General features: G+C 39.1%; 1 long non-coding RNA gene across 1 annotated transcript; it reads left to right on the forward strand.

Moving 5' to 3' along the window:
* Positions 1–2,720: 2,720 nt before the first annotated feature.
* On the forward strand, positions 2,721–4,683 carry LOC117550360. The gene is made up of 3 exons (XR_004569617.1): positions 2,721–2,859; positions 2,997–3,151; positions 4,578–4,683. It is a non-coding gene; the product is annotated as an uncharacterized LOC117550360 (long non-coding RNA).
* Positions 4,684–6,008: the final 1,325 nt, after the last annotated feature.

The following is a 6,008-nucleotide window of genomic DNA, read 5'->3' on the forward strand; positions in this document are numbered from 1 at the left end:
GAAATAAATAAACGAGGCAATAAATATGTATACATGTACATTTAAATACACATTTATTTATTTCAAGAGACTTTTATTTCATAATGACACATTTATTTATTTTAAGAGACTTGTATTTCATAATGACACATTTATTTATTTCAAGAGACTCGTATTTCATAATGACATATTTATTTATTTCAGATGACTTGTATTTCATAATGACGCATTTATTTATTTCAGATGACTTGTATTTCATAATGACGCATTTATTTATTTCAGATGACTTGTATTTCATAATGACGCATTTATTTATTTCAGGTGACTTGTATTTCATGATGAGACATTTCCATTCCTTATATGCAAATGAACTAACGTGGTTAGCTCACAGATCCAGACCAAAGCAACAGCACCACAACACTCAATAGCTTTTGTTTCACACTCCAGTACTCTTAAGTGGTTTGCAAACTGCCAATAAACCAAACCGGTTCAAGAACCATTCTTGTGCTTTTCTGGTGCTTAACTGGTTCTTCTCTGGTCTTATCTGGTCTTCTCTGGTCCGCCCAATGCTGCTCTTCTGAGAGCAACCGCTCTGACAGCTCTCTCTAGTCTCTACTGGGAAACAGCCAAAAGTCCTTCTGGAGCTACGATTGGTAAGCAACGCTACACAATTACACCCAGTCTGAGAGTAAAAGATGTCTCGAAGGTTCGTTTTGCTTTCTTACAACGTTAAGTTAATGTTAACGTAACCTTAAGTTTGCTAGGAGGCTATTGTTACGAGCTAGCTGTCTTAGCTAACAACAGTTAGCAGCTAACGTTTTCTGCAGTTTGTGTTGCCCCTGAAAAACGTGATTTAGTTATTTAAGGGTATGTTAAATGAACGTTATTTTACAAGTTGAGAGAGTTAAGTTGTGTTTAAAATCGTCAATGTAATGCACGTTAGAGGTTTTTAGTTGGACAAAATAGCTAACGTTAGCTAACTCTACCAGGTTAGCATGTTAAGCTGTACTTTCTGTGGCAGCTAGCTTAATACAAAGAGGGGTTTTGTGCTTAATTCCAAACTTTTCTTTGTTAATCTATCTGAAACTGTTGGGACAGTTTGTTTCTACTCAACTATACAGACCATTGTTGAGGAGATGCAAAACATACTGTACATGAGTTGGGTCCAACATATACCTTGAGTAATGTTACTTTGCTGCTAAAAATGAAACATCATTATCAGATGAGGACATCATCAAAGTGTGTGAGTCTGTCAGGGGATTTGATCTGTTCTCTGCATGTCGTAAACACTGCTCTGGTATTACTTATCTTGTCAAATGTAAGTCTCGCTCTTGTCATCGTTCAGGTTTTGCATTTGAACTCCTATGACTGGTTGCGGACTTGAAGGGAACGCCTTCCTGGCCTTCCTGACATCCAGGAAAAAGGTGAGATTCTAATACATTTGAATGCCAAAAGCAAGTTATTGTTTTTAACTTTTTAAATGATTGTTTTGGGGCATTTCAGTTTTATTGGACAGAGGCAGTAGATATCTACTGGAAACAGTGGAGAGGGAGGAGATGATATGCAGTAAAATGCCCCGCCGGATGGTTGCTGCTCCGTGTGGAACGTGTTAAATCAGGTAAAGCACCCAGTTATTTATGGTATTGAGTTTGAATTTAGCCTTTGGAATGTAATTTCCAACAGTGCATTGTAAAGACTGAAAGATGTAAAGCTTGACATGATTTGGTCTTTTATTTAAGAAGGTGTTTGTCCTCCTGTATTCTCTTATTTCCTTATCTTTCTTTCAGGTGTAACATCTACCAATGGTTGTACATGACAGAGACCTCCTCCACCTCTTTGCTGTCTTACTAGTCAATCCTTCTGATCAGGTCCTTTCCTAAATAGTGGTAAGTTTTACAGTTCAGTGTACGTTAATTTAGCAACTTAATGCTTTACCGCTGTTGAATAAATCCTATATTGCTAGTAATTTTATTAAAACTACGATTTGTAAACTTTTTGATTCCAATTCCAATAATCTTTTTGTTATAATTGTAAAACATATCTTAACATCCATCAGCAATCAATACAACAAATCATCCAACACTAAATAGAAGAAATCTGGACATATTTCTTTTTATACAGCAGCATGTGTTGGGACTGCTCATTGATGTCATCAAGAGCCATTGAGTCTACCTTTTGTAGTCGGCCTCTCAGAATGTTTATCATTTATTTGTATCTTAACATTCCGATAATCATTAGTTTTTTTATTGTTGATATTGTTTTGTTCTTTATTTTTGTTGTGAGAATCACTTTGCAATTATTGTGTAAGTGCTATACAAATAGTTATACTAATATTATTGTTGTTACCATCATTATTATTATTAATAATGTCTTCTTTGTTTTCTTTATTTATCTCTGCAGAAAGGATCATGCCAGCCCACATCAAACACCTGATCAAGAGCTTGTGAACCTCACTGCTGCAGACACCTGTGTGCTATTCCACTCTGACTGGAACCCTCAATATGACCTGCAGGTACGATATATATATCTGCTCTGTCTGTCCTAAAGATAGTTCAATAGGGCTACAACAACAACAACAACAACAACAACAGTCTTTCCGTTTATTCCCTCGGTTCTTTAAGTGTATATTATTTTCCCATTTAATGCTTAAAAACGTTGAATAGCAGCTGCACATGATGCTCTTTTGACCCCTCTTTTAATTTTTTATTTCCGGCTCAAGCTCAGTGTCATCGTTTTGGCCAGTCTAAGGTGGTGAAGGTGTACCGTCTGATCACTAGAAACTATGAGAGGGAAATGCTGGATAAAGCTAGTCTGAAGCTCGGGCTGGACTGTGCCGTCCTGCAGAGCGTGAGTGGGAACAAAGAAGGCAACAACAACGGGGTGAGAAAAAGAAAATCTGTCATATTTCTAGATGCCAAGTCATGTTTGGGTCAGTCGCTGTTGCAGTACGCTTAGTTTTTAAAAAAAAAGAGTTTTCTAAATCCACTTGTGTAAATGTCTCTCTGCGTCGCCTTTAGCCGGTCCAGCAGTTCTCCAAGAAGGAGATCGAGGACCTGCTGAGGAAAGGAGCCTACGCCGCCATCATGGACGAGAACGACGAAGGCAATCACTTCTGCTAGGAGGACATCGACCAGATCCTGCAGCGAAGAGCCACCATCATCACCATCACCAGGTATGTTCTTTGCAGCACTAGCCACTTGCGCTTTGTGTTGGTAACCAAGTACTTGGTTATTTGAAATGTAATATTGATGAGGTAATAATTCAAACTAGGGATGGGTACCAAGCCCCAGTATTAACGGGGCCCCGGGGCTGAATTATTAAAGACCGTGGTACCGTTAACGTCCAATGTTATCAATCTTTTTATCGTTACGGGAGACATTTAAAAAATAGACGTCATATGTATTATATCTACATAAACATTATATCGCAGTCTTACTGCAACTCCGTTTCTAATATGCAATAAGACTACAAAGTGCGTCTATGATTTATTTTCGATCTCTCCAATCCAGACAAGATCTCTCTCCCCTGTCAGTGTGCTACACACACACACACACACACACACACACACACACACACACACACACACACACACACACACACACACACACACACACACACACACACACACACACACACACACACACACACACACGCGCGTGCGCACACAAACACATGGCGGAGAGAACTAAGCGCCCCGAGGGTAGTTATGTTACCCGTCTTGAGCATGGATGTTTAATAAGAACTGGATACAGCGTCGGAGGAGGGGCCTCGTTCTTTTCTATGAGAGCTGCTCATTGGCGCATGAAGTCAAAATGGCCCAACTTTTGAGAGAGCGAAACGTCACAGATTACCCGTCATGCCTGGCTGTCAGAGCAGAATAACCCGTTTGTGTGCTCATAGAGCATGCGCCCCTTAAGCCCCGCCCCCCGAGCACACACTCTCGGCTCACTAGAAAGAATGGAGAGAGAGAATAAATCTAGATTCGGCTTTTAGTGCATTTTACAACTTTAAGGACTTAATGATTCTAGGGCTATACAATAGTTCATACTGGGTAGTTTATTTAGTTTCAAAAAAATTATCCACCGAGTTACAGACGTCTCTTTCCCAATGTTAGTCAATGGGAAAAAGTATTTCTGGGCCGGTCGACGTCACAGACTGATAAGGAAATTGTAGTACCGCCGTTTGGACACAACGAATATTTTCCTCAGAGTCCGGCACACTTCCTGGGGGCTTGGTCTTGAGGTGGAAAATGCTCGTTGCCAATAGTGCAATAAGAATTTAGCATGTAAGGGCGGTAACACAAACTATTTGTCTAAACATTTAGCAAAAGTGCTCCACATTCAGACGGAGGAATGCACCGGGTTCGACTGTCTTTCTAGTAGCTCTGTAGCCCCATCCACGAGTAACATTTCCACGTCAGGTATATATTATGTATGCTAGCAGCAACACACAGAGTTAACTCAATGATACAAACATGGGTTAATGATTAGAGGTAACTGAGTTATTTATTTTGTTAAAGTTTCAGCAATTCTGTTTACAGTTCTGTCATCAGATTATTTAATACGATTTGTTAAAACATTGTTGTTTCTTATTTTCAGTTTGCTTCAAGCAGTGGCTGCACGAGAAAGACGTGGAGGACCAAGAAATGCTGGCCAGATTGGCAAAGACCGGAAGATACATAACAGAGAAGATAATGGATATTAACAAGAAAAAGAAAAAAAATGTTTAGAATTTCTTTGTTGCTGTTTACATTTTGAATTATATTTGTTATCTTTTTTAGATAATATATTTATTTAGATGTAGGTTTTTTTTGTAATATTATTGTATTAAGTGTAATTTATTAAATACAAATACTGTTATGAACACTATACAATGTCTTTATTTTGATAGTTACCAGAATACATTGTATATTTAATACTAACATAAACTGGTGATAGATAAATGCTGGTCTGCTGGTATGCCAGCAGACAAATATTTATAAAGACAGGGTATGGTACACCCATACCAAGAAATGGCCATGAAAAATGAAGTTAAAGTAAGCAAACTAAAGTCCGCCAACTCGCGCGGAGTAAATTGCACAGACAGCAGTTAGTAAGATTGATTTCAGCAGCCACTTGTCTGGAAATACGGAAGACCAGAAACGGTTTTGAAAACTTTTGTCACGTAGTGATCGTCTCCTCAATAGAACATCTTTGATAATGTCTTCTGGCCAATCAGAATCAAGATAACGGCGTGGTGTTGTTGCAGGAAGTCCCGACGGAGAATACTTTAGCTGTAGTACAGGTAACACATAACTGGTACGCAGGTTATGTGCGTAATCTGAAATGCGTACCGTCACTTGTGTCACAAAGCGCATTTGCGTACCGACGTACTTGTGAAGCTTTTCCAGAAGGCGGTTAGATCACCGGACGACAGAGTCGGTCTCCGTGTGCACAGACAGGGCTGCTGTTAACGTCGGTCTGTACAACGGAATTGTGCCAAAACTACGCCAACCGGCTGCGGAGGGAGACTCCTCCCTTCACTGGAGAACTGCGCTAAAACAGCTGATCACAACGTTCACACTCTGTGGTCACCAAGTACTCCACTAGCGCCCCCCCCGTCGACTTTCCTGAAGTACTCCCCGTTGATAGAAATCAACACGTAATGAATTAAGACCCCACGCTTTGATGATTGATAGGTGCTCTCTTTCATTTTGACACACAGAAAAATGTTACAATAAACATGTTAAATGGATATATCCGCCTTCTTTCATTTATCTTTCCGTTCCCACAACAATATACATAAAGAAATGACATATTTTGGACATAGTTCGAATGGTGATTAATCATGATTAATTAATTTTTAAACTGTGATTAATCTGATTAAAAATGTTAATCGTTTGACAGCCCTAATTTATTTATTTTTGGATTAGATCATAGATACGTCCATGAGTTAAGAGATGGAATGATATGATGATTCACACTCATGTACAGTAGGTGGCGGTATGCACCTTAAAGTTGTTTGCAATCCGCCAAAAAACCGAGAGAAGA

Source organism: Gymnodraco acuticeps, unplaced genomic scaffold, assembly GCF_902827175.1.
Source record: "Gymnodraco acuticeps unplaced genomic scaffold, fGymAcu1.1, whole genome shotgun sequence".
Classification (NCBI taxonomy): Eukaryota; Metazoa; Chordata; class Actinopteri; order Perciformes; family Bathydraconidae; genus Gymnodraco; species Gymnodraco acuticeps.